The following is an 11,516-nucleotide window of genomic DNA, read 5'->3' as shown; positions in this document are numbered from 1 at the left end:
TGCTTAGAATCCAGGTTGTTTTGGGAGCTGATAGCATCATTGTAGGGAATTTTTCAAACTCAACCTTTTGAGCCCCACTGTATTCATGCTTGTAGGCATGGCGGCGCTCCAAGGGAAAGAAGCTAGAGATAATAGAGTCGCCAACAAGTTTTAGGAACTTGTAAACCGTTCACGGGTGTGAAGGTTACACCACATTCACTATCACGGAGATCGCTAACACCATAGTGGTCCGGAACCATGACTGGATTTTCAGGGATGATGGTACGAATCCAACCTAAAAGAGATTGAACCCACCCTAATTAGGCCTCTACTTAATTCTTATGATATTCATGTGCGCTTTTCGATCAACATACATACATCAAATTAATCCTAAGCATATTTAATCTACGTTGATTGATTATTAATGCACAATCAAATCTATTATTGGTGATCACTTAAATTAAAATCATATTAAGCCTAAATCAAATTATTAATCATCTTATTAGGCGTGATTTCAAGTAGAAATTCCCTTTAAACCTGCAAAAAGGGGTGTGTTTAAGCAATAACAATAAATCATGAATAATCAAGCAACATACAATTAATTCAACAATCATCATCATAATCAAATCACCACAATATCATTAATAGTAAGATCCTAGGCATGATACTAAACGAATTAATAACAAATCCTAGCATGTCACTAATAATACAGAACAAATCTTTATGCTAAGCATGATACTAGAAAGCATAAAGACATCCTAAACATGATACTAGAAATCATAAAAAACATCCTAACATGATACTAAGAATTAAAATAATATTCAAAGCATGATTTCTACTCCAAAATCAAAGAAATAATTAAGTTATCGAATTACTTAATTGATGTCTCAACCGTCTTGCTATTAAAATAATACACACGTTAGTAAACTTCAAGAAAGATTAAAACCAATTAAAATTCAAATCATAATAGAACAGCTTTCATCGCAGGGCGATAGGAGTATTGCGGCGCGGCAGAATCCATCGCGGTGCGTTGGACAATAGTTATTACGATTTTTGTTTTTATCATAACTTTTGATCTAGAAATTAGAAAAAGATGACTAATATATCTTTAAAAAGACCTGGAAGTCTACTTTCCAACCCAATTGGAATTACATTGATATCTTTTGTAGAATTTATGATATGATTGAAATAGTAGGACAGTGTCAGTTTCGGATTATTAAAAGAGAAGTTTTATTCAATCTCAAACTCTTTGATCTTTATCTTTTTGAAAAGGATAGATTAAGAACCTTCTAGAGGACTCTAGAAGTTCTTAAGGAATTCTAATTGGTTTAGGATTAGAAATAAGATATTTTGACCCTCACATGATCATTGGGTCGTAGGTAAGGTGGACCTAGGTCCGATTTGGGCTTGGTTTCTTATTTTGGCCATAACTTATTCGTTTTCTGTCAGATTTGGGCTTATAATATATCGTTGGAGATCTCTTTTCAAGCCCCATCCAACTAAACAATAATTGGGCCTGGATTATGGACCAAAATAATTTTTGGTTTGGAAGATTTTTATGGTTTGGACACGAAATGAATGATTTTAAGGACACGAAATGAATGATTTTGGTTTTAATGTAGAACTGATCAAATGTGGCCCGGCCTAACCCGGCCCGATTTTTGGGTGGGTTTTGGGCAGAATTTTTTGGCCCAAAATCGAATCGGGCCTGGTCCGGCCCGATTTTATAAAAACTTTGGGTAGGCTTGGGAAATCATTTTAATGCAAATTTAGTTGTTTTTTTTTGCGCTGCCCGAATTTGGCCCAAAAAGCCTGCTTTATCCGGTCGTTTTGGGCGAGTTTGGGCGAACTTTTCGGCCCGAAGTAAGGCCCGGCCCGGCTTGAGAAACGGGCTGTTTTTTTTACCTTGGCCTGGCCTGGCCCGGCCCGCCCAATGATCCCCTCTAGTTTACAGACACGAAATGAATGATTTTGGTTTAAAACATTTTAGGTAAGTTTAAGAATATGGTCAAGGCTTAAGGAAACTTCGTTGGACTCTTCAACTCATCACCGAACTCGTAAATCAAAGACGTGAAAGGTAATCATCACTGATTTTGGTTTAGGGGAGACACAATCATCACTTTGAGTGAGTTTGGGGAAACGTAAGTTTTGAAAACGCTAGTCAAAGTAACTTGAAAGGGACGGAGAATGATACAGAACGTTCTGCAATCCTAAATCATCCTTTTTAACGTCGGTACCTGCAAAAAGCGTCAGTTCTACAAACACAGGAGTTAAGGGGAAAAAAACGCGTATCCGGGTTTTCCGTGCACACGTCTCTGGGTGACATCTTGTCGAATCAAAGCTGTTTTGTTTGAAAACTTCCACATTCTCAGGGAGTGTTGTCGATGTCCACGCGTCTCTGAACAAAAGAGCTTTGGAGGAAAAATGTTCACACGTCTCTGAACAAAAGAGCTTTGGAAGAATGTTCATGCGTCTCTGAACAAATGAGCTTTGGAAGAATGTTCACGCGTCTCTAAACAAGGGAGCTTTTGAAAGGATTGTCCACGCGTCTCTGTACAACAAGAGCATTGAATGAAATGTCCACGCGTCTCTGAACAACAAGAGCTTTGAAAGGTGAGAGTATTCGATTGGCTGCAAACAGGAGCTTCAAAGAATTTCTTTTAGAAGGGTGAGATCGTTCGACTGGCTGCGAATAGGAGCTTCGATGACTTGGAGAGATTGTTTGATTGACTCCGAACATAAGCTTCGATGAATTGTTGTATCCTCTAAAATCAAATATTGGCAAAGGACTTTGTTGATGGGGTTTGGTGTACTCGACTCAATATACTTAAATCGACTCGATGTGCTTTGACACGTGTGTACAGACTCAACTCAATGTGATGTGACTTGATATAACTCAATGTGCATGACTCGTGTATGTAGACTCAACTCGATGTGGTGACACGAGATGACTCAATGTGCATGACTCGTGTGTGCATTGTATTCAAATTGTGTTCGTGCACTCGAAAATGCAGAAAAAGAAAAAAACTTCTGTCATTATTGTGGAGGGTATTGACTTTCTCCCGAAAAGAAAGACGTGGAAATGAATCAAGGTAGAATGGTGATGAAAAATGAAGTTTTTGAACTTCCTCAGGATGAAAAGAATGAATCAAGCGATGGTGCATGTTGAGTGAGCTTAATAAAGTGTATATATTAATCATTGTATCTCATGGTGCAAGGATTGTAGCATTCTACGCTATCTTAGTTGATAACTTGATATTGAAAGTGTTTGGGTATCTTAGGCACGGAGGCTAAGTACTTCATATTTTGTGATGCAATGATGATTATGATAATGAGTGATACTAAGATGACAAGGTGTGCTTCAAAGTTGTATTAAGATTTCATAACAAAGGTTCCTAAGGGAAGGATTATTTGGCCATGTATTTGTGATGTGTGTGGGAGTGACACTAAGGTTAGGCTGCAAAGGCTAAGGGTGTGAAAAAACAATTTGAGAAGAGCCAAATGATGGTGACTCTTAGGCTGGGTAGGCTAATGAAGTAGGAATCAAGCCCTTAAGTCTAGCTCTAAATGGATAGAAATGAGCATTGGAGATCCCTTGATATAATCATTTATGAATATGAATGAATGTGATAAATAATTATTACGGCCGCACCCCAATGTGAGGTTGACTACGTATCCTTTAGGAATCAGGCTAAACGTAACTCTAGCCGAACCTCGCACAAATGTGTACACCTCAAGGAGGTCTTTCAAGGGTTGTAACGGGGTTAGACTAAAGGTTGAAGAAGAAGAAAGGATAAAGGATCAAGACCCAAAATAACCCCCCAAGGTGTGCAACCTTGCTTTTAAATCTTGGTATTTGTATGCTTGAGGTTTCTCACTTTTGAACTTTCTTTTGTTTGTTTTTTTGCTCTCTTTTTCTTTACTTTTGCATTTGAGAATTGTAGTTGAATCTTTTTTTTTTGGATAAGTGTGGGCAATCTCGATCATGCGTTCTATCACTCACTTAGCATTCATGTTTCTCAAGCACGGTGTCGAGCACTCGATAAGAGACGCAATCTGAGACGTGTTCATATCAAAGACATTGGAACACTTCCCCTTTTGCACACTTTTATCTCTTTTTGAACTTTTGACATTTTGGAATTTTGATAAAAAAAATCACCAAAGCTTTTAAATTTGACTTTGGAATTGCATAAGTTGCACACCTTCCCATCCAAAGGTTAGGTAGATGTGGGTTAAAAAAGAATTGTCAATCGTGAGACGAGGCTCAAAGTGGTTTATAAAGAAAGGATTGTATATTCGAAAGGGGTAAAGGTGATATGATGTGGCTACAAAAGGAGTGCCTCAAACCATTGATATACCTTATGCTTAGTTCGACGTGGATATTTTTTTAATGCAATGTAATGATCATATGCAAGGAAATAAATGCTCATTTTATTGAAAGTGGAAAAGAGTGAAAACAAACTGATGAAGTAAATCTAGTTAAAAGATGGAGGGTGCCTATGCTAGACTTATTGTGAAAGGCTTTGAAAAAAAGAAGAAAAAAGCATGAAATCTTGGTGAGAAGCTTGCATCGTGCCTTGTCTCATCTTTACTATGTTGTTTTGTCAATCACATGAATCAAACTCGATTCAACATGCATAAATGAGGAAAAGCGTAGTGTATGAGGTGAATGATATGCATAGGGAAAGCATGAAAGAGGAAAGTATGTGAATAGGGAGAGTGTCGAAGAAAGAAATTATGAGTTATGTAAGGTATGGAAAGTGACGTAAAGGGAAAGAATGCATTTGCAGGAAGACATGGAAATTTCCGGGAATAGGATGGACCCTCAACTCGAATGAAGATGAATCGCGCATGGACCTAAGACATGGTCATGGTGTATAAAAGTATGTGCAAAGACTTGGAAGTGAAAGTGATATGTTCAAGACTCGTGTCGTGACCATGTGACTACACATGTGGTTAAACTCAAACTAGACCGGGTAAAGACCATGAATGTACATTAAACTTGCTTGTTAATCGTGATAGAAAGACTCGACGGGAAGACTCGGAAAGGATCAGCTGAACCATCGCATGGCGATGGAACCATCGTGACGCGATGGAAACCGGCGTCCAGCGCCACAGACCAAATTGACGCGCCATTACTGGATCATCATTATAATCCGTTTTCGGTTATTCTTTCGAAAGTTTAAGCCTATAGTCTGCTAGGTTGAGTATATTCAGACTTTATGGGTTCATATTAATTAACCAAATTAAATTAAGCAAAGTCTTTGAATTAGTGTATACAAGTCATATGTACAAGAAGTAAGTCAAGACATTAAGTCAAAACAAAGGATTAGTTTAATCACAAACAAGGTATGCACAAGTAGTCAAGTAGTCACAACATGATGCAATGAGTTTGCAACCTAACAATGGCTCTAGTTCACTAAGGTCAAGGATTATGTGTCCAAGAGGTTCCATGGTTAAGAGTCAAGATGCATCGTGCGGAAGCCTTACCTTAGAAGGGTTGGCACGATGGATGGGACCCCGCAAGTTAAACTCACTTCCATGGTTTGGTGAATTCACAAACTCGAATGCACCCATTGTTGCTCCGGGCGTTCATTAGGGTGGATGGAGCGGATAAGGAAGTAAAATCGTCGAGACAGTGCTAGAATCGAGCAAAACAGCAAGACAGAACTCTGGCGCAATTTTGCAAGATCACATCGTTGGAAGGCAGGAACTATCGTCTGGCGATGGTTTCTGATGTCCGGCGATGGTTCTAACACGCTCCAGAAGTTTCAATTTTCGATGTTTTTTTCCGATTTTTTGCAGCGCCTTTTCGATTCTAGTTGAGAAAGGTATTTCCGACCTTTCTTACATGTATATCCTATGTTTTTAACGCATTTGGATGGTCTTTCCAAGGCAAACCTCTTTATGCTTTTGCCACAATGTTAATCAAAATTACGCACAATGAATTTCTAAAATCTTTCAAGTCTCATCAATTCATTCTGAATCGATTGCCAAAATAAATTTTAGGAACCAAATCTAGAAATCCTATCCAGCGGAGTCACCAAAAACTTTAGGGAATATTTCAAACTCAACCTTTTAAGCCCCACTGTGTTCATGCTTTTAGGCGGCGCTCCAAGGGAAAGAAGCTAGAGATAATAGAGTCGCCAACAAGTTTTAGGAACTTGTAAACCGTTCATAGGTGTGAAGGTTACACCCCATTCATGATCATGGAAATCGCTAACTGTGATCGGAACCATGACTGGATGTTCAGGTATGATGGTACGAATCCAACCTAAAAGAGATGAACCCGCCCTAAATAAGCCTCTACTTAATTCTTATGATATTCATGTGTACTTTTCAATCAACATAAATACATTAAATTAATCCTAAACATATTTAATCTATGTTGGTTAATTATTAATGCACAATCAAATCTATTATTAGTGATCAATTGAATTAAAATCATATTAAGCCTAAATTAAATTATTAATCATCTTATTAGGCGTGATTTCAAGTACAAATTCCCTTTAAACCTTCAAAAAGGGGCGTGATCAAGCAATAGCAATAAATCATGATTAATCAAGCAACATATGATTAATTCAAAAATCATCATCATAATCAAATTATCGTAATATCATTAATAGTAAAATCCTAGGCATGATACTAAACGAATTAATAACAAATCCTAGCATGTCACTAATAATAAAGAACAAATCTTTATCCTAAGCATGATACTAGAAAGCATAAAGACATCCTAAACATGATACTAGAAATCATAAAAAAAACATCCTAACATGATACTAGGAATTAAAATAATATTCAAAGTATGATTTCCACTCCAAAATTAAAGAAATAATTAAGTAATCGAATTACTTACTTTGATGCCTCAACCGTCTCGCTATTAAAATAATACATACGCTAGTAAAATTCACGAAAGATTAAAACAAATAAAATAAATAAATCAAATACGAATTGAAATATAGATTTGGGACCAGATCCTTAGAACTATAAACTTTTAATGTTGAGGTCGAAGACAATGTCGAGGGTGGCTAGGAGTATTAGAGTCTCGGAAAGGAGGTATGGTGTTTGATTGGGGATAAAATCAAGGATGTGTTTAGGATATGTTTATGAAAGGAATGGTGTCCTTCCAACAAGTGTATTCTTCCGATAGAGGGTTCAGAATTATTACAGAGCTAATTCTTTAGTAAGATCAAGTGATCGAAATGCCTAGGTGGAGGCCGCTTCCGATCAGTAATGTCAAGGTACAATTGATATTACAGTTTAATCTTAACTGAATCCTTCGGGTCGAACCCAGACGAATCACCGATCCGAGACGACGAATTAATCCGAAAGGATACAATGAGTCGACAGAGTTTTACGAATACAGACGTCGGAAATCGAGCCTAGGGCATCGAGACCGAGCGTCGCATTATCACAATCGACAAGTATGAGCGTAGCCGTAGCTAGGCTAGGCTAGCTCATCATAGGCGCTAGGCGCGCCATAGCAGCCCTAGCATCATACCTAGGCGCTGTCGCAGCCCTAGCGTGATGGCTAGGCATCATGGCTGGCTATCGCTAACACCAGGCGCGCCAACACAGCCCTAGCATCATGCCTAGGCGTTATCGCAACCCTAGCATGATGCTGGGCGCCATCGCAAGCCAGCAGCCCATCGCAGGCCTATGCGCATCACTAGGCGCACCATGCGTGGCCTAGGATGGCTGGGCACCATCGCAGCCCAGGCAGCATCACTAGGCGCACCATGCGTGCCCTAGGATGGCCTGGTGCCATAGCAGCCCTAGCATAGTGCTGGGCGCATGGCAGGACCACACGCACCAAGCACAGCTAGTGCTAGGCACTGGCGCATGCGTGGTGCGTGGTGCGTGGTGCTTGGGCGAGGCATGTGCGTGCATGGTGCACAATGCCGGGGCTGATGAGTGTGGCTGTGCGAGAGTGTGTGCGAGGGGCTGGCAAGCTAGCAAGAAACGTCAAGCCAAGCATGCGTGGCTTGCTAACAGCACGCATGCTAGGCATTGTGTGCGAGAGAGATGCGTGGTGCGCATGGTGTGGGAGTGCGGTGCGTGGCGAGAGGCCAGCATGCGTGGCTCGTTAGCAGCACGCATGCTGGGCCATGCTTTCAGCGATGATGCGTGGCATGCTGGCACCAGCGCCAGCATGCACCAGCCACCACCAGCGCCAGCACGCACTAGCCAGCACCAGCGCCAGCACGCACCAGCCAGCACCAGCGTCAGCACGCACCAGCAAGCATTAGTGATGCTGCTGGGCCTGTGCTAGCATGCTGGGCTAGCTGGCATAGCCAGCTGGCGTGTTAGCTGGCAGCTTGGCAGCAGCTTAGGGTGAGGCGGTTTGTGAGGAGAGTGGGGACCAAGGCTTTAGGAAAGCCTTGGGGAGCAAGGCATTGGTCCCCCCCACCTCTCCATGGTCCTCACCTAACACTCACTCTCCCTTTGACACTTGTCGAATTGTGATTGCATTTATTTATTGATTTATTTTAGAAATAAATTAATTGGCAAATAAAACATTCTCCCACATTGGTTGGGGAATGAGAATCAAGGGATCATTTCCCTATAAATACCAAGCTTGGTATTAGGATTTGAAACAACCTTAAGTGGAATTAAAAAGGCAACTCTAGAAAAGAGTAAACCTTTGATTCGTAAAACTCATAGTTATTTTGTCCGAGTCTTGACTAACCTTCAAGACTTAGGACGCTCGGGTCGGGTCGAGGGTACGATCCGTCGGAGATCTCGTCTTTTCGGGATTTTGAAGTAAGAGCTCTTTAAGAGCGAAGCACGCGTCAAAGGTATAATTCTTGTTCTTAATCTTGTTTGATTAAGTTTATTATGCTTGTTTAATTGCTTTAATTATGGGGTGGGTCTTGGTGGGTTTCCTTCCGCGTAGTGTCGGGTCACTACGAAACCCTATAGTGGTATCGGAGCCACGCTCCTTTTAATTTTTGCAATTATTGTTTAATTAAGGTGTTTTATAGAATTTAATTTTCTGATTCATGTTCATCTAATTAGATTAGATGCTCGTTTTAATTATCTTTTAAAACTTGATTTTATTTTCGATTTGGCTGTCGAACCCAGATTTTGGCTCAAAAATAGTGATTTTTTGGTGGAATCGACATTCTGGAACTGTTTCAGGCCTTTTGGGGTTATCCAGAAGCCAAATTCGAACCAAAAACTCAATTTTTCTGGTATTTTTTCGTTTTTCAACGAAAATTTTAATTCTTTTTAAGCCTTGATTAATGCAAGAATTACAAGGTTAGATTAAATGCACATTTGCATCACTATTCTACTGGTTTTAAAATATCCTTGAGCATAATAATGGAGTGTTTATTAGTGCTTAAGTTGATATACCAATTTATCACATAACCTTATTTTTCACAAATTTTGCAAATAAATTGCAATAAGGTGTGAAAACTTGTTGTGATTTTGTATTTTAAGTTCCCAAGTAATGTTAAAGTTCTAATCTTTAAATGCTTAGATGATTGGAACCCTAACCCTAAATTCCATGTTGAACAAAGTTTGGATTTTCTCATGTTTTGGTTGATTAAAATCCATTAAGTTCAATTACTTGTGAGTAAAATTTGATTAATCTTCATATTGGAAGATGTAATCTTGGTATTTTACACAAGTATGCAAGTTGGAAAATTTTATCATTGGATGGTTAATTCATTTTTCCAACTCCCATTTGTCAAATCCATTATTAATTTGCATATTTGCAAGATTAATCTTGGACATAGCTTATTTTATTTTAAGCATAAATGTAGACCTAATTTTGTTCAAAATTGAAATTTTAAATAAATTTAGGCTTGTGCACCAAATAAAATAAATTTGTTTAAGTTAGACTTAATTTTATTTTATTTTCCCTAAAATTAATTCTAAAATATAATTTGGAATTAATTCTTGTCACACGTAAATCGGGATTAAAATCCCGAGTCATAGCACGCAAATCAAGGCAAAACACCCAAGTGCCACCAAGGCTAGCCGGGCTGCCTAGCAGCCCACATGTGGCTGCCTGTAGTGTGCACAAGGGTAAGCCATGATGCGGCTGTGCATGCTGTGTGGGGAGGGAGGATTTGGCTGGGCTTGGGCAGTGGCCTTGGCTGCTGGCTACTTGGAGGCGTTGCTGGGCAGCGTGGTAGCAAGCACCAGCCAGCCCCCACTTGCTTCCAGGCACCAGCATGCGTGAAAGCATGCGTGGTGCTGGCCAGCGTAGTGTGATGTGCTGGGCGCAGCATGCTAGCACCAAGCGCCAGCCAAGCCATCCAATGCTGTTGTGCGTGTGTTGCGTGAGCTGCTGTTGGACATGTGTTGTTGCTGGGCAGCGAGGCAGCAAGCCCCAGCCAGCACACACTGCCTTAGCAGCCTTGGTGCGCCATGCATCATAGGCCAAGGCCATGGTGCGCACCCACCAAAAGTTGTGTTGGGTGATTTTGCTTAATATTTGAGCTATAATTTTGCGAATTTTTCCGTGTTATTAAATTTTAAATTAATTATTTTAACGAGGCTAAAAACCTCGATTTTCAAATTTGCAAAATTTTGACAAATTACGGGTTATGCAGACTTAATTAATCGGATTAATTAAGTACGGATGCGGAATTTAGTGGGAGCTTAATTAAATGCGTTAGCCTTTTGTGTTTAGAAATAATGGATTAAACCACTTTGACTAGTTTTAATTAGGCGCGTTAATTGGATTAACGACCTAAGTTAGTTACTAGTTGTACGTGTTTAATTATGTATTTCGTAAAATTGCATGGGCCGTTCACAAATAGTGAACGGGTGAATGAAAGATTGCTTTCCAAACAGGTTCTTTGAAAATGGCAACTAGTGAGGCCCGACTAGGATAGAAAATACGGATTGCGTTCCGTTATGTATTTTTGTTAATCTAAATACGGTTTGCAAACCGTTAAGTATTTTTGTACTATTAGATTAATCTTAGTCGTTCTAGCTAGCTTCTTTCATTTCATTTTGGCCAAGATGTCTCAAGACAGCGTTTCGGCGAAGACGAGACAAGATGAAGACCCATGGAAATTGAAGATTTCAAGGGGTCATGCTAGTTGCCAAATGCATCTATTTTATGTCTTTTATATATTGTTATTATATATGATTGCTAGATGCATGTCTAGGATTTCTATAATGTTGCGATGATTAGTTAAGTTCATTTAGATCAACCAACATAGAAACCCTAGGTCCCTTAATAATATTGAGCTAAAATTTGTCGTTCCAAGAACAACACTTACCGAAGTAATGCGCGTACGTGATGGATTACGCCAAAGAGAGGCATCACTACTTCCTTAGGAATGTAAGGTATACTAGGTATACAAGTTGTCTTGGTTAAGCTCAACGATATCAGTAAGGAGTCCTTAGATGTCGTGGCAAAACAGATAAAATGTCAAGAATGCATTAGATGCAACATTTTTTCAACCCGAGAGTAGCTTGGAGCTATTAGGAATTGGATTGCTTACCTTAAGATATTTAATGGTTAAGACAAGCCAAAGCATGCTTAACCATTTCTTGATCTTTGGGATCTC

Source organism: Chenopodium quinoa, unplaced genomic scaffold (genome assembly GCF_001683475.1).
Source record: "Chenopodium quinoa cultivar QQ74 unplaced genomic scaffold, ASM168347v1, whole genome shotgun sequence".
NCBI lineage: Eukaryota > Viridiplantae > Streptophyta > Magnoliopsida > Caryophyllales > Amaranthaceae > Chenopodium > Chenopodium quinoa.
Note: the sequence above shows the minus strand (reverse complement) of the source record.